The sequence below is a fragment of the Balaenoptera acutorostrata genome, chromosome 2, assembly GCF_949987535.1.
Source record: "Balaenoptera acutorostrata chromosome 2, mBalAcu1.1, whole genome shotgun sequence".
NCBI classification, from domain to species: Eukaryota; Metazoa; Chordata; class Mammalia; order Artiodactyla; family Balaenopteridae; genus Balaenoptera; species Balaenoptera acutorostrata.
In genome coordinates, this window is record NC_080065.1 from 109,805,761 (window position 1) to 109,830,033 (window position 24,273).

The 24,273-nt window shown below is 39.2% G+C and overlaps 1 protein-coding gene across 3 annotated transcripts in view; it reads left to right on the forward strand.

Moving 5' to 3' along the window:
- PRDM6 (PR/SET domain 6) overlaps nt 1–24,273 on the forward strand; it is a 98,964-nt gene that overhangs the window by 42,359 nt on the left and 32,332 nt on the right. The gene's annotated exons all lie outside the window — the stretch shown is intronic.

A 24,273-nucleotide genomic window follows, 5' to 3' on the forward strand; every position in this document is an offset into this window, starting at 1 on the left:
CAGACATATAAAAATTATTAACCTCACATCTCCACCAATCATTTTTAGTTAAGATTTCTGCTAAACAGTCTATGTGGTTTAGCTTGCAGGAATTAGTTCTTTGAGTACATTTCAATAGACTGGTTCATCTCCAGTTACTGCTCAGCATGCAGAGATGTGTAATAGAACGTTAGAGAAGATGTCAGTGTTTTAAGAAACTGATCACATTGCAGTGCAGGAACGTTTAACCTGCAGTGGTTGACACATTCAGCCTCTGCAGGATATGAGGACACCCAGATCGTACCAAATAAATGCATAAAAAGAGGCAAAATATTCTTTAAGAAAAGCTCATGGATCCCTGTTCTCCTTAAGTAATTAGAAACTTTTGCTGAAAATCAATCTCTATGGCTGTCTTGATTTAAAAGATCATGGTCATCCCAGAATTAGCAATTATTGGATGGTTTACACAGGCTGGAAACTATAGTGAGGTAAAATGTATGAGAGTGTTTTGAGAACAATAAAGTTCTACACAAATGCACCGTGATGTCGGATAAACTTGGATGAAACTATAAGCATTGAAAACGTTTTACTCATCCTAACAGAGGGAGGGTTAGAAGTCAGCAGTTCAGATAAAAGTGTTCGTGGAACATCTTTAAGGCAATGTAGGATTGTGAAACTCACCACACTGAAAAAGCTAAGGCCATTCCCCCAAACAAAACACAGCAAACCAGAACGCCATCCCTGGCTCCAAGAGTGAATGCAGGAGTTTCTCCACTGATGTGGCTCGACTCTGTGTTCATGTCTGAAGGCTGTATTTCACCTTCGTATTAAAGACCTGTGGATTTAATAAAACTTGAGGGTGTGTCCTTGAATGGTCACTATAGATAAGATGTTGGTAATGCAACATTACCCCAAATCACCCTCATCTTCCTAGCCCAGAGCCCCAGGAACTATATCTAAGCCACTAAACTATTACTAAAGCTGATTAATTACCCCTGACTGCTTTGAAATAAGACAAATGATTTAAGAATTAAAGTTTCTGTAGCCTATTATCAAACTCATTAAGTCATCTCAAACTGCTGGATTTTGGATGAATTTCTGAATTCCTTAGAATCTATTCATGCACCATCACCCCCCAACACACACACACACACACACACATATTTATCCATGTTACACAAATATTAAAATAACCAGACCAATCTATTTGGACAGCAGAGTACAACATAATTATTTAAGAATTTCATTAGTTTGTTTTGTTAACTGTCACATTGCCCTGGGATATTTTTTTCAATTTTTTATTACTTTTTCACTCTCACTAAGTGAAGGAAAGTATTAAAATTATATTTGCAGATGGTCTAAGATCTTACAATAAAAATGAAACTTTCTTGTTAGGCCAAGTCTCGCTGTTCTGCTGACGTTCATGGGTTTTCAGAGGTCTCTGTGACTAGAGAGCGACCAGGTTTCTTATGAGAACTTTTGGGGAAGAGTTAAATTATAAGGCTGTATTTTAAGCCTCATCATACTATGAAGTCAGACCTTTATCTCCTTTTGGAAATCGTTCCATTTAAGTTTTAGAGCTGTGATCATATGACTGCAACTCTGAATGTATTCTGTGGCATGTTGCATGGTGTAATGTGAACTATGTAGGCCTAAGACGAGCCACACCACTTCTAGTTTATTTCTGCTCTAATTGTTTTAATGTGTTTATAGGGTTCGTGTTGGCCAAGAATGGCAGTGAGATATATGACGTTATTTGCCCAATACAGTAGACTGTTTCACAAAGTAGATACCCAAGAGGCCAAAGTGTTTCCAATCGTTATTATTTTCTGCTCTTTTGTAGAAAGAATGAACATGTAAAAAGAAAAAAAAACCTAATTACAAATTATTTAATTAGCCAGTAAATCTAAGAGACTGCAAGTACATTTTAGGCCACAATTTTTCTTTTTAATATGAATCCTTTTGCGGGGGAGGGGCAGGGAGTTGATGGGTATGGATTATTTGGGTTTTTTACTTTTCAGTTGATTGTAGTGCTATTAAAAGGTTTAATATTACTGATGTCATTTAAGCTAAATTTAGTCTAAAGAATATATGTTGCAGTGTATTTCTTTTCAGTTTCCTTTTCATCTTCCAGCTGTCATTCGCTCTCCATATTACTTTTTGGTTCTCTCTCTGCCTCTCCTACTGCTCTCCTCACGTCCTTAGAGTTCTGTCAGCACAGTGTGCATGGGAACCTAAAAGTCCACACTGCCGGCAGGCTTCTGGGGCTCCAGTTCCCAGCTACATCACCTCCTACCTAACCCTATAATCTTGTGCAAGTTCCTTCTCTTCATGCCTCAATTTCCTATCTGTGAAATAGGCTAAAGAATGGTTGTGAGGATTAAGTGAGATAATATATGGTGTATCCATGGTACCACCCCTGAAACAAGGTAAGCACTAGGTAGATGTTTGCTGTCGTTTCCCAATATGCTCATTTCCAAGCCACTTGCAAATTTGTGTGCAAGGTAAGATGAGGATGAAGGAGCACTAAATCGGGAGTCAAGAAACCCGAGGTCTGGATCTGGTTCTGCTCTGGCTTTCTGTGGGCGGTGACGGTGCAGATCATTCTAGGAGTCCTGGGATCATCACATTTTAGAATTTAGAAGAGACTTAAGGTTACCCTGACATTACTTATGGCCAAGCAAACCAGGAGATCCACAGAGCCTGTAATTACTCCCTGCGTGCCACGTATAACTAGGGCAGAGCTGGCCTTGGAAGCCAATGCAGTGTTCTTATTTCTGAAGTCAGTGTTTGCCAAAGTGTGTATGTTGTTGTAGTTAAAATAATTTTAGGTAGTATATAGAAAAATGTTTTCACTACTACCGTATTAGTGGTGTTAAAGTAGTATTAAACTTACTACAGGATTAGTAGTATTAAAGTAGTAGCATCAGTAGTATACAGCAAACCCACAATTTTATAAATAGTGTTGATTACGTCAAGGCTAAGTTATGTGAACAAATTGAATTAAAGTCATTTAAAAAAGGGCATCAAGTAGGTAATGGTATAGATAGTGTAAAGATAAAGCAAAAATCATTAATGCCAACGCTGAGGTATGGGAAATCCTGCTATTCCAGGTTCACCCCTGTCCCTTCAGATACTGACAGAGGCCAGAACTATGTGACAGCCCACACAGTTTTCTATGATTTAAGATCTTTTTTTAATTCATGATTATATGCCCAAAGAGACTTCTTTGGCCCGAGGAGTATTTCCTGTTCTAGTAACTTAAAAAACGGATAAATGGATATTGGTTAACCGTATGACATCCTGTTCTGGAATCCTAAGTGCAAAGGGAAGCAGTAGTTGTTGGCACTGGCACCAAGCTGAGGGAAGTGTGAGATGCACTTTAGAGGGAAAAGGCAGATATGAAAACCCAAATGTCAGGAATGGTTCTGATAGTGGGTTATCTTATCACACACAGATGCATATTTACTCATTCACGTTCCACAAAGATTGTGAAGCGCCCATATCTTCCCTTCTCTGTAGCTGTATGTGCACACACAGGTAAACGCTCTTTCACACAGTAGCTATATTTTTGAAATGTTATAAATACTTTGAATTTGCTTTATTTGGGTTATCCCTTAGGGCTCTGCAGAAGTCGAATATTCTAAGGAAAACTAGTAAAGCTTTTTGTCAAACAAAATCACCCCTTTATCTCGTATAAATTTGGATATTTATATATCACATTTTTTTTTAAAGCAAAGCAGACATAATTAGAATGTTCAAGATTTGAGCATATTAGGTAACAAATACTTGGTTTTGTTTCAGTTATTTGTGCTGTTTGTTGATTGTTTTTGAAGACATGGAGGGAAACCCTGGGAAATGTCAGCCGGGTTCATGGAGAGGAGTGACAGGGCTCTCACCCACCCTTGTTTTTTTTTTTTTAACTTTTTATTTGATATTGGAGTACAGTTGATTAACAGTGTTGTGATAGTTCAGGTGATGTTTTACATATATATCTATTCTTTTTCAAATTCTTTTCCCGTTTAGGTTGTTATAATATTGAGCAGAGTTCCCTGTGCTATACAGTAGGTCCTTGTTGGTTATCTATTTTAAATATAGCAGTGTGTCTGTGTCAATCCCAAACTCCCTAACTATCCCTCTCCCCCTGGTAACCGTAAGTTCGTTCTCTAAGTCTGTGAGTCTGTTTGTGTTTTATAAATAAGTTCATTTGTATAATTTTTTTTTAAGATTCTGCATATAAGCCATATCATACGATATTTCTTTCTCAGTCTGACTTACTTTACTCGGTATGACAATCTCTAGCTCCATCCATGTTGCTTCAACCACCCTTGTTAAGCACCATTTCTCTATCTCTCCCTCCAGGAAAGTGCACTAGGTCATTTTTTAAATGAATGAAATTCTAATATTAAATTGGCTGTTCTTTGACAAATAAGAAAAAGGAGAAGTTGCTTATTATCCCTCCAACTAGGGAGCTAGCCTGGCTCAAATCAACTTTAAAGTATAACTTGAAATCTTGGTAGATTCTGAAAGCCAGTTCTTTTTTAGGTGGTTTGTGAACTAATCTCCTCATATGGATGATTCAGAAGCACAGCTGGTCATTTACAGGTAATATTTAGTGAAAGTGAGGTCTTGCTGTTGTGTTAAAGTTAGCACCCATTTTTTGGGTAATTTCTTTTGTGTGTAGTTTGGGATAGTGCGCTTGAGAGAGAGGAGGATACAGGACAGTGTGGGCCACAGGGTCTTTGCCGTTCTTGAAGGGATCTTTGGAGAGTCATTTCCTTACTGGTATATGCTGAGCCCATCCTTGAGGTCACAGTCTTCCCTTGGTGTGTGCAGGCTGTGCTGGACCCTGGTGCCTTATTTCTATAAAGTCACTGCACCTACTGTTTTGATTCCATTGACTGATCCAACCAATGCTTAAAATGTGGGAATTTGGGGACTTTGGGTTTATTACAGAGGTGGAGTTGAATTGAAAGAGGGCAGAACCTCTTGCTCATTGAGTTGAACTAAATAGGGGAGGGAGGAGTACGAAGGTTGGGCTGAGTGACGGGGGAGGATGACCAGGAACAGGGAAGGATGGGTGGCAAAAAGGATGCTGCAGGAATGGCCTCTATTTGATGCAAATGTTTTTGTAATTTGTTTGTAAAAAGATGTTGACATAATTGTATAATTTATTTCAAACCGTAGTAAGCCCTGCATTTGATTTTTTTTAAAAAAAGAGCTGTGTATTTGATAGTCACATTTTGTATCAAACCATTCAAAAAATACTCTAAGCACAACTGCAAGGTCATAGATTTCCTAAGTGACATCATAATTTCAGATCATAATTATATCATAATTACCATGCTTATGAAAAAAATGGGTTAAGTTCTAAGATATAAGAACATCTTTAATCTGAAATTATCCGTGCTTGGCCAGATCAGCTTGCCTGTATTTTCTTTCACAAAACATTTGGTCTCAATTGTAGATTTCTTTCTTTAAAAAAAAAAAGGTCAGAAAAAGTTCAAAATGACATGATGAAATATATATTTGTTTGGAAAAATGATCTGGTTATTGCCATGGCAGCTATATTAAATTTTTAGGGTTATGTGATATAGTTCTTATATTAATACCATCTTTGAAATTTATTTATATGATGTAACAGCTCCAATGGTCACATTACATCCTTGAAAGCAAAAATGTACAAACTAGTCAAGATTTATGCAGCTTCTTAGCAGGACAAAATTATTCAACTTAAAGGAAAAATGTATATTTGTTGGATTTTAATTATGCCATTTAGAATTTGACATGTATTTAATTTATGACAAAAGAAATGTAAAGACGGTTATAGGAAAAAAAATCAATTAAATAATGACTTGGTAAGACTATATAATTTAACATATCTTGGTAAGACTATATTATTTTGCTTTCTAATGAAAGCAGAGGTCTGAGAAATGGGTGTTATGAATGAGAGAATCTTTGTATTCAGTCTTCCCTCTGGTGCGTGAAATTGTTATACGTATTTACTCTTGTTGCTGGTTTGTAAATGGTTTACTGATCAAGAGAAGGTAAGTTGTTAATTCTTAAATAAATTATAGGTATTACTGTTTTTAACTTTTTTTATTGACCTATTATTTCATCAGTCATGTCCTCCCATTTAAATTGAACCTCAGGTTCTAAGGTAAAAAAATTTTTTAAATGAAGTCAGTTATTTTTTAGGGTTAATTATGGTAGTTGTTGCAAGGGTGATTATAGAAACTAAATATTTCTATTGAGATAGAGAAAAATACAATTTTTTAAAAAATTAATTTTTATTGGAGTATAGTTGTTTTACAATGTTGTATCAGTTTCTACCATACAACAAAGCGAATCAGCTATATGTACAAATATATCCCCTCTTTTTTGGATTTCCTTCCCATTTAGTTCACCACAGAAAAATATAAATTCTGTGAAGCTTCTTGTGATTATACTTCCTTGGTCTTATAACCCAGTTTTGAGTAATTATATCCCAAGCTCAGAATTGTTCTGTAAAATAAATATATCAAATTCTAATTCTTTTGAGGACATAGAAGTAGTATTATTTTCCCCCTCTAAACTATTATTTTAACCTAAAAAGAAATACGATGTGTTACAATAAAATGAGATAAAACTGAAATGACGTGGAAATTTATTTTCAAGTTGGAATGTGCCTCAGTTAATATTTTAAACATTGAGTACCGTGGCATTTATGTTTTTAATTAAAAATAATTGTATAGAGTTTTTTTTTTTTTTTTTGTATAGAGTTTTTTTTTCAGAATTTGTTATTATTTGGCTCTCTTAGTATTTTAGATAATGGAGAAAAATACAGAAAAATTTTTAATTTTTCTAGTAATTCTTTTTTGTAGCTGTGTGTCCGCCACTATTCTCAGCCTTTGTTATGTGTCTTATTTTTCTCATTCCTAGCACAGCCTATTATTCTCTTTTTACACATGAAAAAATGAACTTGGAAATATTAAGCAATTTGCTCAAAGTCACCCACAACTCAAAGTCACACAGCTGAGATTTGATTCCTATTCTGCCCAATTCCATTGAACACACAACACCCAAGGGATGAAAATTCTCTGTCATTTTCTTCTGTACTTAGTTTTTCAGAAATATTGAAGTAAAGGGAAATTTGTTTTGGAAAGGAAAACTCAAACCCACCAGTAAAAAGCAATGATAATTGGTGCTATTTATTGAGCACTTACTATGTGTCAGGCACTTATATGGATCATCTCATTTCATCCTAACCAAACCCTTTTGAAGTTGCACTAACATCTTCCTCATCTTACAAATGAGATAAGTGTTTTGCCCAAGATGACACAGCTCCTAATTGCTGAATCCAAGATTCAGACCCAGGCTGTCTGATTCTATTCCATGACTGTGTCTACTTTTCACTGAAATCTGAATGTATCCATTACATATTTGCATAATTGAATTCACTTTCAATTACATGGAATTTAAAAATATATAACTGTTGAAGAGTTTATTTTTGACTTAGATATACTCTACAGCTTGGAAGGTATGAATTATAATTAAATTGGCACAGATCTAATGAAAAAGTATGTGACTTAAGGTTGTTATTCTCCCCCCCCTTATTGGACATCAAAATATTTTTATATGTACTCGAAATGGTTGTTATAGCTTTTATCCTTCCGAGTTCCAGCAACCAAGTACTTATATTTAAGACATATTTACATAGTCATCAATTCATAGGATCATGGAAGTTGAGCTGGAAGATCCTGAAAATCATCTAATTTAACACCCATACTTCACATTGGAGGACTTGAAAAGTCAGGTTAAGTGACTTATCTACATCACAAAGTTAGTACTGACCAGGTCAGAATTAGAACCCAGGATTCCTATTTTGTAGCTCATCTACCAATGAATTAATTAGGAAATATAAAGGCATAAGGCCGAAGAAGGTAAATAATGCCTTAATTTAGAAAAACTTTACAGTTTACAAAGCAAGCAGTTCTATTGGGTGGGCTGATTTAGTGTGACTATATACTTTCTTTTTAGTAGGAAAAAATGGTGGCATCAAAGGGTTTGATCAAAGTTGAAAGGGAATGCTTTGGAGTATTAATAACCATTGACTCACTAAATCCAGAATGCTTAACGTCCACCGAGCTGAAACACTGAGCCATCCAGTGCAATCTGGCCCACTCACATGATCTCTAAACTAAAAATATGTCTTATGAAATAAACCAACCAAAGGTTTACTATTCCAGTTTACTTTTCTAATGGTCATGAAAATGTGGTCAGAGTTTTAGACAAAACCAGTACAACAAAACACAATTGTAATCAAATACAAAATGATCCAGTAAAGGGATCACGGAAAGCTCAGAGTCCCTAGCTTCAGAGAAGAGGAAATGAGAATGAGATCAGATAATTCAGAGACCCAAAGAAGCTTATCAGTCCTTAAAGAGAACCTCACCAAAAGTACATAAAACACTTCAAGGATTCTAGCTCATCCACAGATGGTCTCATTTCCATTTCTTCATTCAGTACTTTCTCCTATCTGAATGTGTAGAATCTGGCAGTAGTTTCATGTGTGTGTGTGTGTGTGTGTAAACACACCCCCTTTGAGAATCCACTAAATCTACAGAACTTCTTCCCAGAAGATTACCCATATGCACATATGTCATTTTCTTGAGATTCAAGGTATTTGGAGCCTTGCCTGAAACCTCGCTATGGACCCTGGTGTGAGAGATCTCTTTCCATTCTTTCCTTTCAGCCCACAGATGCTTCCTGTGGAAAGAAAGGAATCCTAAGTCTTGTCTAAAAGTTAGGAAGCATGCATGTTCTAACAATGTGATAACTAGGTGTTGGTTTTCTTTGGGTGTTGACATTAGTCACACCTCCGCTAGCCAGAGATTTGCATACCTTGTGCCTCAGACGTTCAGGTTTACTACTTTTCTTGGTTGGATTTCTGGGGAATCATGCCTTGAGGACTTGACTGCGGATCCAGGAACACAGGACTGTCTCTCTGTGGGAAAATACCATGTCGGCTACACACTGGCCAGCCCTCTGGCCTGACTGTGTAAAAGGAGCTTTATTAACAAGCCCTAACCAGGGCTGTTTAGAGACCTGGGCAACTTCCAGTTTTTGAGGTCCTTGATATATGGAAAAATGAAAAAATGCCGAAACAGGGTTACAAAAACAGTGGTATACTTTAAATGTTTATCTTTAACAACTTAATGCTTTTAATACCAGAAACATATAATTGCACTATTCATAAGTTAATTACAGGATTCATAAAAATGTTAATTTATGGTTTACTTCAGGCAGTGTGGTCTGGTCAAAGGACCCAAGTTCAGAGTTTGCAAAGGCTGCCTTCTTTTAATCCTGTCAGTCTGTCTCCTGATTGTAGGTATAACCTCATTTGGAAATGACTTCAAAGGTCTAAATTTGAGGCTCTTTATGTAAGTGAGGCTGAGTGGCACTGCCGGCACCCCCTGGAGAGGATCTGCAGAAAATGCTTCTGCAGGAGGAGCTGGGGTTGCCCAGAGTCCCTGACCTTCTCCTCCAGGCCCCCAACACTTCCAAAGATACCTGTGTCCTTGACCTGGAGCTGTAGCGGCACAGTCAGTGGCCTCACCCTGCACCTCTACTGAGGACCAAAACGGACCATCTATCTGTGCAATAGAAGGGTCCCAGGGATGGTCATTTGTCCTCCCCAGGATGACTTCAGCCCTTATTATGGTACTTCAAATTCCTTTCAAAAGGCAGACCCCCTTTCAAGCCTCACTTGAAGATAAAGCTCTAAATGCAAAAATTCTTTCCAGGAGCAGCATGTTGACCTACACTCAAAACTGGGTGTAAGTCTCAGTTACTGGGAGCCTGATGAGGGCAAGCACTGGGCCCAGAAGAGAGGGCTGGAAGGATGATGGAAGGTAGAAAATGAGCCACCTAAAGAGAAGACTAGAGATAGTAACAGTGACCACAGCAGGGGGCAGATTTGGTGGGGGGTGGGGGGATGAGAGGGGACAACTGCAGAGAGGCAGGTATGTGCCAGGCTCTGGCCTTGCCGTTGACTGAAGTCTCCATCCAGCTGCTTTGCAGTGACCTCTGCTCTGCAGAGACAATTGAACATTTTTAAAGGAACTTAAATGTTCTTACCAAAAAAAAAAAAAAAAAAAAAAAAGATAAGTCTGTGAAGTGATGGATGTGTTAAGTAACTAGAAGGGGAGGAAATCCTTTTACCATGTATATCAAATTATCACCATGTACACTTTAAATGTCTTACAATTTTATTTGTCAGTTATACTTCAGTAAAACTGAAATTTAAAAAAGAAACAAAGAACTAGGGGGAAAATAATAAAAGTACTGTTAATTTTAGTTAGTAAGGAAAAGTACACTTTTTCGGCAATGTCGCATTCCTTAAAATTTTCCCACTTGGATATTCAATTCTGCCTTAGATGTGTTGGCCTGCCCAGAGGGCAGAAAGACATGGTCCAGCCTTTAGTGCTTGGGTACCTAGAAGGCACCTTATCCTATCACCTGTATCCTTCTGACTCTCCATTCATTCATCTATCTACCCAGCCACCCACCCACCCACCCACCCACCTTCCCATCCACCCACCCATCCACCCATCCACCCATCCACCCATCCACCCTCCCATCCAGCCTCCCATCCACCCTCCCATCCATCTACCCACCCATCCACCCACCCATCCACCCATTCACCCACCCATCCACCCATCTACTCATCCACCCATCCACCCACTAAACCAACTAACCAACAGACATTTATTGAACACCAAGCACTACAGTATGCTGAGCTCTCTGTTAACCGTTAGGGAAACTATAGCAAACAAGACATTTTATCTTTGCCCTCATTGAGGTTATAGTCTGGCAGATTTTAATTAAATGTTTGTTTAATGCTGCCTTCACAGTCTACAATTTGTTTAGATAGTTAGCTTTAACTCTTCAAGTCCCGATGTCCTTTTTACAGAATTGTAATGGATTACCCTTCCTACACCTAGGAACCCCATTCTAGACAAATGTTCAAAGATTGGATGGGAAAATCTACAGATGGTCATGCCAGAATAAATGTCTTCTGATTTGTTTAAGTGTGTATCTCTCCTATTGAACTGTAAATTGCTTGAGGGTTGGGACCGGGTCTTAAGTTTTTAATGCCCTGCACTAAGCACGGTGGCTGGCACATAGTAGCTGCTTTCTAAATGTTTGTTGAAAGAATGCTGTCTGGGAAGTCAGAAGTCTCCATTCAAGGCTCACCATTACTGCCATGACCTTCTGTCCTTGCTGCCTCGTCTCCTGGATCTTGATGGGGAGGAGATCTATGGCAAACCAATGTGATCATTCAGTCCTCTGCACAACTGTGCAAACCTTCCTTCGAGAAGAATGGTTCTGAGAAGCCAAATTTCATCCCTCTCCCATGTTTCTTGCTCCAAGACAAACTTGGAATTTCACTCGGTTTTGCCTGTAAGCAGTTATCTTGGGAGGACAGCAAGCTCAGGGGGCTCTCCCTTGAGACCACCTGGTTTAGGCCTGCTTTAGCCTCCACACTCTCACTTTCTTGAGCACCCTGAATCTAGGATTTATTTTGTTTCTTCCATTCTCCTGTGATCCAAGGCATGATGGTGTAAATTGGGAATTGAGGGCATGCTTGGTACTGTCCCAACTTGATGTAAGGAATGTCTCCTAAATTATTTAAGATCTGAAAATATGTTTTCTACGCTCAACAGATGGTCACTTTCCCCTTAATAAAGCGTGTCTGACAATCACACTTTATTGGTGTGGTTAGGAAAAGAATGTCGTAGACTTGAGAAAACATAATAATTTAGAGAGTGACACATTGCAGTGAAGAAATAAAGCTGTAGACTACTTTGAAAAGAAGTAAAACCATAGGAAACCATGATTTCATTGGAACAAACGTTCTGTGTCTTCAGAAAGTTCTTACTAAAAAAAGGAGGGTGACCTCTAGGGCATGGTGTGTGTGTGTCTACACATACATGGAAGTAGCCTCGCTCTGATTTTTTAGGGACATTCTCTTTGCAAACATTCCCCACTTAGTACCTTGTAAGTTTTTTAATATTATCACTAACATAGCAGTTTGCACCTAGGCTTTGGTCCAAGCTGCTTCTTGGAAATTATAGCTACCATGCTGAAGTATAAAATCACTAATCATTTTCATCAAGGTCTAAAGGTCTGTATAGTATCATACCCCGTGGAATTTATAAACCAGTAATTTCTACTACAGTAAGGGTTAAATAGTACCCCATGAGATACAGTGCATGAACCATATGGAGAATTCAAGTGCTTACCACAATGCACTCACTTTACTGTGTTCTTTCGTAGCTTTCAAGTGTGGAACTATTTGCTACACTATCATAGATAATGTGCAAATCCCAGCAGTTCACACTGGTAATATTTCTAGGATTATTTTAACAAAATAATGGTCCCCTTTCCTATTTGGTAGAAAACTAAGGCTTTGTTTTTCCAACTGTAGGAGTATGTTCATTCAAATTTCCCTGTGGTTTAATTTTCCGAAATTGATGCTTTCTCACAAGGAGCACGTTGTTGTTTAATTTTTTCAAAACCCACCTCTCACTGATTTGAGAAAGGATGGAGCGTAGCTGTGCGTGTTCACTAGTCAGAGTCTGAGATCAGTCATAAGGCGGGATTCTCTGAGGCTCAGTGCTGAGATCTGGTTCCACGGATCCCTTTCCACCTCAGCCAAAGTGAAAATGAGAGAAGATCAAGAAGGGCCAGAATGGGAGGGTGGCTGGAAGCTGTGGTGTTTCGCTCGTTCATCTCAGTAGATAGAGGAAAACGTGGTAATACTGTGAGCTGCCCTTTGTTTATAATACATACAGTTCGTGGCAGCAGTCTTTATAAGCCCCAGTGGCATTTAACAAATATGAGAAGATACAGGCTTTCTTGATTACTTAGATCTGAATGTTTATTCAAGCTTTCATGAGAGTTTTTCTTCATTTACACAGAGCTCTCTCCACTGAACAAATGTCCATTTTTAAGTGTGGACCCAGTACATATGAAACAAGTTTTCACAGGATTCAAATTCATTTCATTTGGTCAGGACTTCTTGCTGGTTACTTTAATTAAAACTGGATTTTTTAAAAAAAGAGTAAAAGCAGTCTTTGAATGGGTGGCTTACATCAAAGATTTTACAGTTTGTGAAAGACATTAGTGCTGATACAAAAAAAAAAAAAAAAGGAAAGAAATGAAAGGTAAATTGCTGCATGAAAATATTTCCAAGGCTGTTCTTAGCAATATAGGATTAGCGGTATTTTCCTTTTCAGTGTAGTTGTTGTATGGATACTGGAGACAGTTGTGCACTGTGGGTATTACTGTTGTGACAGAGGAAAGGGGAAAAGATAAGTTTGCAGCCGAGCCTGCGGATGGCACCAAGCCAGTGCCCTGAAAAATGGCAAACGTGTCACAGCTCACAGCTGGATGCAGAAATATTTCTCTTTAATTTGGATGGATAAAACTTTTTTTCACAGCAGGGCACTCTCAAAAGAGGACAACATCAAAGAGGGTGGGTCTCCCCAGTCAGGCATCAGCGGGCTCCAGGATGGAGCAAAATGAATGAACTGTCAGGACTTTTTCAGCATATATGCTTCTGCCAAGTGAAAAGTTAAAGGTTCAGTGGCTTGTTCGGATCACAGACAAAGTCCTGATAATGCAGGCCTGATCCCCAAAGTCTTCCCTCTGATCAACAGACAGAGGATGTCTGAAGAAGAATCTGGATCGATGGATGGCAGGCTTTGTATGGATGACCACTGCCATCCTCGGAGATAAAGGGATTCACCAAATGCTCAGAGGCTCTCGGGAGCTCCCGATCTCCATGCTGGAATCCTCAGTCACCCACTCTCCTCTGCCAGCCTGCAGCCTCACAGCTGCTGCCCCACAGTGTGACCAAAACACCCATCTCATCTCTTCCCACGCCTGGCTCTCTGAGGCAGGCTTCACGGATACCACCACCAGTGTTTTACGGTTTATTGACACTTTTCAACTGTTTTTCTGATTACCATATTTCAGTCTTGACTTATGTGTTAGTATTATCTGCAAAGTCAACATAAACCTCTAATGATTTTCTAATATTTCTGGAACTTGATGAATGTGAATTGACAAAGTACAGTATATAGCTTTATATCAGCATTACTGAAAATACGGCAACGGTGTATATAACCATTACTCATTTCTTGACCTTTGAAGCCTCAACTCAAAACCTTGGCATTCCAGATATTCCAAAATACTCCAAACCAAAATGAGAGGGAAGAGTTTTCTTATGAAAAATCACAACAAAATAAGTTAATTCTAATGGAGGGAGAAATTTTTGAAATGAAAAAACATGTATAGTATTATATATTTGAGAAAAAAGTGGAAAAACTGAACACAAATAAATCTGGCCACACTAACGAGTATTTGCTTTAATGAAGGAACTTTCATTTTAGAATATGCATCTTCATCCACAGACTTACGCTCTGGCTGTTTTTTTGGTGGTCCTGGTCATTATGACACATTGCCAGTGGAAGGAGAGTGGGTTTTACAGAGTGGGGGAGTGGTGTCTTTGTCCATTGCATGGTTGCTTTGTGTAAATTTGACTAAGAGGTTAAGTAATTCTCACTAAATTTTCATTTGCTCTGAACATAGGAATTTGATAATGACATTATTAATCATTATGGACATTTTCATGGCCCTCAGTCCTTCCTTTGAAGAGTTTCAGGTGCTTTTAATGAAAAAGCTCGGCTAGTTCTCTCTGATAAGACAAATGGGATGTGATAAAAACAACAGTCACATGGTGGCCCATGATTCAGGAGGGTTTCATCCTTGTCACACTCACAGACCCACTATATGACTGTGGGCAAGTCACTTCACCTTTCTCAGCCCAAACTTTCTGATCTGTAAAATGGAATAAATGTTCCAGCCTACCTTCTAGGTCAGTTGTAAGGATCAATTAAGCTTGGGAAAGTATTTTATAAACTAAAATCCCGCTCAGATGTGTATGACCTGCTTATTAGCTGCTGTTCTTTCTTTGTGTTAGGGTGGAGGCAGATGCTTCACTCATTTTTTTTTTTTTTTGGTGGAGACACACAGCTTGCAGGATCTTAGTTCCCTGACCAGGGATCAGACCCGTACCCTTGGCAGTGAAAACACAGAGTCCTTCCACCGGACCGCCAGAGAGTTCCTGCTTAACTCATTTCTAAAGTATTGTTTTGTGGTCTCTCTTCTCAAGGTTTGACTTAGCTTGAGTTGAAAGTCTACAAGAAAAGCTTTTAGGAGACCACAGTGGTGTGGTTCTTGCTGTCTTCCTCTCTAGATTGGGAAGCAGTGCCCAGAAACCATGGCTGGCAGTGCTCCCTGTCGACCTGATGCTCAAGGCTGCCATCCACAAATGTCCCCTGCTCCTCACCCAGGTGCATTTGACTGCACAGACAGCTCACCTACCTTGACCGTGTTCAGTGCTCATGTAGACATGAGGCACTGTGAGTTGGAGCCTCCTCTGGCCAGAAATGTCAGTGTCTTCAGAGGTGAAGCAGTCCTACATGGTAGGGGACGTTCAGTAAGAGGGCTGAAGCCACAGTTAATTAAAATGCTTGTAACAACCTGTTAGTTACAGAGATACTCCAGGAATGCTCTTAAAGGTGTGGTGGGTGCCTGTGTCTTTTGGATTACATGTTTGTAACACTGTGTTAACTTTAAGAAATGGAAAATGTAGAACTGAAGAAATGCTTCCTTACTGTTTTCTAGATAGTATTCACATTCATCCAGCATTTTTTATATTTTGTTTTATTTTTGGATAGACTCATTGGGGGGGCAAAAACATAAACTAGAATGACTGGTTTATTCCTATACCCCCTTTATGTTATTCCCAATTTTTCCTTCTCTCTCTTTGAACAAAAGTTGATTTCCTGGTATGCACAAAGCTTTGTGTAAGGTACTGATGGTTAAAATCTTAAAATATTTAAAATGCATTCCTGCCCTCAATGAGCTTGTAATGTTCCGGTCTTGTAATCTTAGCAGTAATGAGTTTGCAAATGCCACATGTATTATCTTGTGGTCAGTGTCCACGAGCAGGTTAGTAGATGAAGTCCAGGCTGACATTTCCCATCTAATTATAGTGATGGCCTAAGGATAGCTAATGCTTTTTGGACTCTTACCGTGTGGCCAGCGCTGATTTAAGTCCTTTACATATACTAGCTCATTTGATTTTCATATCAGCCCTTTGACTGGGACTGTCATTAACACCCTTTTTTTCAAAGAAGGTCTCAGCTTCCTCAGGAGGTTAAGTAACTGCCCAAAGTCACTTGGCCATCCGAGGTGAAGCTGTGATTGTAACTCACACACATTGGAGCTGACACCCACACGCGTGCTCTTAACCTCTGCCCTCTACCCTCTCCAGTTCCTCCTGACTGGGGTGGCTCCTATTGCATGTTTTCATTGGTAATACTTTAGAAATTCTCCTCTAACAACCATACGATTAAAAGTAAAATATTTTATTGAGCAACAAAGGTATTGTGTTTTTTACCTTTTCAGTCCAAACAGTCAAGAATTATTCTTTTGTGTAAACAGTTGTATAACAAAATATTGCACCTCTATCTTCTGATACAAAGGAATCTCACAGTAAAACATTTTTATCCATCTTGCCAAACAGTATAGTTTTCAATTCAGTTTCTCAAATGACTAATACACTTGATTATTGAAGCCCTTGTTTTCTGAATTTTACAGAAAGATGGGGTCGTCTAAAGGTAGTGTGTAGAGAATAGGTGGAGGAGATCTGAGAAACCCTCCTTGTATCTGTTCTTCCCTGGATCTTCCATGTGCTGTGAAGGGACTTAAAACAGTGCTGGGTTCTCAGGTCTAAACTGGAAAACTCCCCAAGACCTCTTCTTGACCCATTTCTATGGTAATTGTTTCTTACATTTTAATCATCATATGAAAACCACCTTTGCATTTCATAGAATTGAAAGAAGTTAGGTTCAAAAAGGATGTAATATTTTCTTTAAAAAGCCCTGGTCGTTAGCGCTTAGAATGAAGTTTTAATTGCATTTAGTGGCGATTTCTTCTCAAGCTTTGAATAAAACCTGAGATCTTTAAGAAGCTATAGAATTATTGTGAGGATTCATTTCAGTTCACTTCAGCATGTTTTGAGTTCCGCCAACGTGTTAGGCCTTGTGTTAGATGTTTGGACATAAAATATGCACCCTCACCTCAAATTCTGGGGGAAAACTGAAGGAGACTGGTGTTTCCGCACATGACCCAATGCTGCTGCTTGGGCCTAGGCACGGGGACATGCCACGGTGTGGAATCGTATGAGAGGGAGCTTGAGATGTCTCCCTACTCTCTGAAAATTGGCTAATACTATCAAATAAAACCTTCGGACGTTTTCTATTTCCTTTTCTCCATGCCAAAATTCAGAGACCCCAGTTCTGGGAGGAGCAGATTAATGTTTAAGTTATAATTCAAGTTCCTTTTGTTTAAGGTCCGTGGCTCTCTTTAGACTATCTGTAGGATTAAATGAGGTGTGAGGAGGCCTCATTCTGCCATGGACTAGAGTCTCAGTTTGTCTAAGTCACTCACTTTTGGAGACCCCTTTCCCTTATGTATATAGTCGTCCCTTGGTATCTGTAGGGGATCAGTTCCAGGACCCACCACGGATACCCCATTCTGTGGATGCTCAAGTCCCCTATATCGGGGGTCCCCAACCCCTGGGCCACAGACCGGGACTGGTCTGTGGCCTGTTAGGAACCGGGCCGCGCAGCAGGAAGTGAGTGGTGGGTGAGCGAGCGAGCGAGCTTCATCCGTATTTACAGCTGCACCCCATCGCTCGCATTACCGCCTGAGCTCCGCCTCCTGTCAGATCAGTGGTGGCGTTAGATTCTCAGAGGAGCACGAACCCTACTGTGAACTGCGCATGCGAGGGATCTAGGTTGCACGCTCCTTAAGAGAATCTAATGCCTGATGATCTGAGGTAGAGCTGAGGCTGGGCGCTGGGGAGCAGCTGCAAATACAGATTATCATTAGCAGAGAGGTTTGACTGCACAGAGACCATAATAAATCAATTGCTTGCAGACTCATATCAAAACTCTATCAGTGAGTGGCAAGTGAAAACAAGCTCAGGGCTCCCACTGATTCTGCATGTGAGTGAGTAGTTATGGTGAGTTGTATAATTATTTCATTATATATTACAGTGTAATAATAATAGAAACAAAGTGCACAATTCATGTAATGCGCTTGAATCATCCCGAAACCATTCCCACCCCCTATCCCGATCCGTGGAAAAATTGTCTTCTATGAAACTGGTCCCGGTGCCAAAAAGGTTGGGGACCGCTGCCCTGTATAAGCCAGCATGGTGCATTCGGCCCTCTGCCCTTGTGTCTGTGCGCCCTCCGCGATTGGCTGAATATGCGGATGCGGAACTTGCACGAGAACCAAGGGCTGACTGCAAACTGATCAGGTTAGAACAGGCCATCTCTGAGATTTCTTCCAAATCTCATTTCCCTGGCCTCTAAACTTAGCCAAGGTACTCAGCTGTCTAGCAGAGTTGGTGACTGAAGCCTATCTAGTGGAGGAAGTGCTCTGCCTGTGATTTTTCAAACAGGGTCCCCGCTTCACTGTGGGCCCTTGGTGATGTCCCAGTGACTGCGGCAGACAGCAAAGGTGAGGTTCGCTGAGCTGGTGGGGTGCTTCCTGGTGGACTTGCTTTTTATCTGTTCTTATAGTAGACCACAGCAACTTTTGTCTGTTTTTATAGTGTAATTACATTTATGACTTCTTTGACTTAAAACGGACCCCTTGCTTAAAAAGATTATTGAAAGCCTCTTCTGGTAAAAATAAAAGAAATGAACTCTCTTCTCTGCACTCCCACTCCCTGGAAAACTACAGCACAGATGCTTGGATCTTGGTCAGATGATGGCTTCTGGGCAGCACCCAAGGGATCAATGTTTGCAATGTTTCCAGGCTGTCAGTTCAAACAGGTTTTCTTGAAAGTGCCCGCAGTGGTAGCAGACTGATTTTCACGGGGTAGCAATAATTCCTTTACAGCTGGAATTACCAACTTAAATGCTTTATGAGGCCAAGCAGCTAAGTAAATGAGTGAAGTAAGGAACACTTAAGGATAGGGAGTAGTAGGGAGTATGGAGAAGGAGAAAAGCCCATGGCTAATCTAAAGGGGCCACTTTGAAGGGGCCTCAGTTTCTGTGGATTAGTGCCAGAGATTGGGGACCTATCTTTTGATTTTTTTTTCTCAAGAAAAATTAGAAATTAGATAAAATTTCCAAAATTTTAAAACACCGGAGAGAAAACAAAATCGGTCAATTACGTGAATTCAGCCGGAGGGCCACCAGTTTGCAAATGTTGCTTTAGAGAAACAGATTGCTCAGAGCCACCAATATACACAAATTCTTATCATTCAGAAGATGGTTTTCTTGCTATTATGTTAAAATGGGCCCAAGTCAGTCACTGGCTTACATTGTTTCTATGATTATTATTATTGTTAATGTTAGTTGGCAGCATTCATAAATGACAAAGCTGTGGACAAGCCACTCACGACCAGTGTTTTTAGGACACAACACTGGTGCAGTTTTTACTCATGTTGTTCTCATTTAAAATAGATTCTTGTTCTAGGAAAATAAGATCATAGGAGAGAATGCAGTTTCCTGATCTTCGGGATTGCATGAAATGCCTTTCACATGGTGGTTTTCAGTTAATCTACGCGTGGTTTATAATGAGCGACAATTTGTGTGATCATTATCTCAACCACATGTGTGGCATTTAAGTAAATATTATTGGGTTGAAAACTATAAAAATTTCCTTAAAAAGGTAAGAACGAGCTCTCCCCCCTACTTATCTTTCTACTCCCGCTGATACAGGATAAAAGAAAAAGTACAGACCAAAACCAGTGGTTTTAAAATAGCAACAAAACAATCAGGAAGGAAATCAGTGGCTGATAATGTAGTGATACATATTACCAAGAGTTTCCCAGGAGGATAACACAGATACAGTTTTTAACCTTGGGTAAGATAGTAGGCTTCTGTATTTTAACAACACATGCAAAAATTGAAGTACAGAGAAATAAATGGCTAGGCTTTCTTTTCATTTATTTTTCTCTCTTTGATTTAAAAAAAAATCAGAAAAGTCCAAAGTATAATATATAAATGCCATATACAAACCACCAAAAAAGTGAGTGTTCACACTTTGCCATATTTGCTTCAGAATCTTTTTTTTTTTTTTTTAAATGAAGCATTTCAGATACATGTGAGTTCCCTTTGTTTTCCTTCCATCCCTTTCTTTCCAAAGCCAGGACTCTGATGAAGTTATCATGAATCCTTCCTATGTGTCTGTTCAGAATTGTACTATATGTATAGATACATATAGATAGGCATATTGCTATATGTATATTACAATATACACTCTTATAAAAGATACTATTAGGGTGTTATTTTGTATATTTTGAAGTGTTGACAAATGATATCATATACTTTAATCTGCAACCTGATTTTCTCAATCAACATTATGTTTTTGATGTTTATATCAACTAGATCTTAATGCAAACAGGTCTAGTTCATTCATTTTAAGTGTTTTGTACTTTTTTGTTGAATAAATAAACCACAATGAATTTATTCTTCTGATGATGGATATTTCTCTTATTTCTAATTATTTACTGTTATAAGCTGTGCCACAGTGAATGCCCTTGAACTCATCTCCTTAGGCACATGTATCAGAGTTTCACTGGAGTAATTTCCTAGAAGTGAAATTGCTGAGTCACAGGAAATATGCATTGTCAACTTTATTTCAATATTGCCAAAATGTTCTCCAATGTGACTGTGCCATTTTATATTCCCTTTCAGCAATGCTAGGATTAGCTTTGTAAAACGAATATACTTTCTACAGCTTTGAGGAGTTTCCATTACAAAATTTAACCCTTTTCCTACCAAGTATCCTGTGTGTTTCTTTACATGTGTTTCCCCTACCTCCAGAGGGTCATTTGTTCAGCTTCCTTAGAAAAAACAGAGCAAATATTAAAACTTTGGTGGTTCATATTCATTCAGAATAAAGTGCACAGTTTCCAGCAAAACTGTGCTTGATTCAAGGGTTCTTTCAAGGAATTTTTTTCCTAATCTAAATTTAACTCTTACCTTCGTTCTCACCATTTGAATGAATACAATTTCTGACCTTTTCGGCATTGTCATCAGTCCTGAGGAGATTGTCTAAACACTTTATGCATGATTTTTGATATTTTTCTGCTTATTTTAAATCTTTTGAAAGGTAATAAAAACAAAATAACTCTTGGTCTTGGCATTAATACATCTCCTTAGATTCCTTAAAATTTTTAGACCTATTAGGTATCTAGCTTAAAATTACATTTTAGCGTCACACAAATGTAGATGTTAATGCGGCTTCCAAGAACAACGTCCCGACCTTGAAATTGTTGCAGCTGCTCTAGACTGAAATCTGCTGAAACATTTCCCCACTCGTGGTTCCTCCTCTCCTAGAAGGAATAATGTCAGCCCATCTGGATACAGGGACAGTGTTCTTGTATAGTTCGGATACATGCAGAATTTTATCGCCATCTTTAAAAAAATTTTTTTTTAACTAAGCTCTTAAATGGAAGCAAACTTGAGCTAATGATGGAGAGTAATAATAAGACTCAAATTAGGACCCAGAGCTTTTCCGAGAAGTCGTCTTTAGTTCCTCTTTAGCGTGCACATGTGGGTATCTTGGTTCTCCCAATTTTATCTACTTCTATTAGGAAAATGAACAGAAATAGGCATCACTGCCTTCTGGCCCATTGTTTCTCTTTCAAGAAACACAGTTTAAATGTTAACTCCTAACAGCAGAAGCCAGAAAGTGCTCCAGGATGGTCTTGAGCCAACTGCAAAGGCACGTGTTTTCGACCCACCTCCCTAAATAACTTAGGTTGGAGGTGCTGTTCGTATTAGCGTGATGGGCACCCTTGAGGAAATTTCACATGCTGTGAATATATGTTGTTATGACTTGACATTTTATGACATTTATGAAGCTTTTATTTTGGGGCGGGGGTTGAAAAACATATCATCAGATTCGTGTTTTGAAAGATCACTCTGGCTATACTTTAGAGACTAGGTTGGAAGGGCCTGAAGAAGCTGCAGGAAGATCAGTTAAGGGACTTTTGTAGTCCTTCAGGCAAGAGAGGAAACTGGTTTGGGCAGGATGGTGACAGTGGAGAGGGAGAGATGTTTAGGAGGCAGATTCAGCTGGATCTGGTGATAGCTGGGCTCTGGGGGGTTGAGGGAAAGAACAGTGTCAAGGTTGAATGAGTTTCCTCAACTCTGGCTGGATGCACTCTTGTGCGATCCAACTAGCTACATGGGATTTTCATCAGTTTCATGTGAAATCGTGTGATATCGGTATCAGGCTGAAGCCAGGGAGGCTCAACCTCGTGCTATGCGCTCATTGTGTGATATTTGGGGAAAGCCTGACAAATAACCATCTACTTTCCTCAAGGTGAGAGGAGTTTCACCAGGTAGGCAAAAATTGTAGGATTCCTGTAATCACAATATACTTAGTTTAAGGAGACTATTGTTGAAACAGTGTGGGAGGAAACACTTGTTTTTTTTTAACATCTTTATTGGAGTATAATTGTTTACAATGGTGTGTTAGTTTCTGCTTTATAACAAAGTGAATCAGCTCTACATATACATGAATGGATAAAGAAGGAAACACTTTTTTATACTCATTTTCAAGACTGACTGGCTAGTGTCTGGTGTTCAAATGAGCTAACGCTCAAGACAACACCCACGACTACATACAGACGTTAGAGAGTTTTACTTGCTGTTGAGGACATTAGCTACAAGCACAAAGGAGAACTGCGCTTCTCCAAATGTGTCATTATTTTCACTAGCAGTTGTCATGGGTGGTTTGTTCATGGGGAAGGACAGGGCAGGGGGCTGGATCATCAACATTTTGAGCTCCATTATAGACAAACAGTGGCATTCAAAGAACTGATGGCTTTGTTCAGTGTCGCATGGGTTGTCAACAGCAGACTCAGGGTTGAGACTTTGAGCCTTTGAACCAGTTTCCTAAAACGAAAACAAAGGCAACAACAACAAAATAAGTACAGTGTAATAACCTAACCTAAATATGAAATTTGTCATTAGGTTGCTCACAGAGCAGATGTATCCACTGCATGAAATGTTTCCATTCTCTGCCATCATCCCTGAACTAGGAATTTAAAGTCATTAATCTTAAATATAATATAATCCAGGAATCTCTTCATTCTTCTCAGGCTACATTGATTATCAGCTGTGATCACTCTGGCCTGCTACCCAGTTATAACTTCTCCAACAATTGTATTGGTTAGATTGGTGTCTCTCTTCTGTTTCTGGGGGTTAGTGGAAAGATTGGGGGTGAAGACAAATGAGTTCAAGAAAAGCCAAAAAAAGAAAAAAATCAGCTATTTTAAAATGACTGGTGATGATAAAAAGAACTGTCATCACTAAGCCCTTTGGCCTCCAGAATAGAAATACTGAGCTAAATTAATATGAATGACCCTACTAATTTTAGGGCTGAAATGTAACCAGTGAGGCTCTCTGTGAGACTTATCTCTGTGTCTACTTGGAAAGGAAAAGTGGAAAGGCTGATTAGCAAAGGTAAAACGTATTTTCTCAGGATGCTCTGGGGAACAGAATCTTCCTGCTGATTTTATTTGAAAAGGTCCAATTTTGCCATGGTCCTTCTGAGAACTGTACCCCTTGCTTCCTGGCTGCCCCCAGGGCTGAAGATGACCTTTGAGAATTGCCGTACATATATAACCCCGGATCTCCCACTCCTCTAGATACCACAGCCTTCAAGGTACCCAGGGCCGACCTGGTTTCTGGAAGTGAGAGCCGATTGTCTCTGCTGTCAGCACTGACTCCGCATGTCCTAGGCTGGCTAGTTGTTTCGCAGAAGACTTTTTGTCCCACACTTATTGCCTGGTTTGAAGCAGATTTCATTTCCTTGAATGTGATCTTGAAAGAAAATCTGCTTGAGGTGACCTAAGGCAATAACTATTAGACCAACCTTAGTTAAGACATTAAAAATCCATAGGAAACAGTTATTATTATTTTTTCTTTCCCTTTGTGAGGGTCTCTCTTTTTTCATGACTCCTCTCCTAATAGTTTCAGGTCCTGACAGCTGAAGTCCTACATCTTCTGCGAGGTGAGAGTCCGTTTATTTCATCTGAATCAGAGTCTGTTTTATCAGTGTGATACAGCTCCATAACGCTCCAGCCTCTGCTAGGTGTCACCCAGCTTGTTAAGCAGACGGTCCCTGCCTCCCGAATGC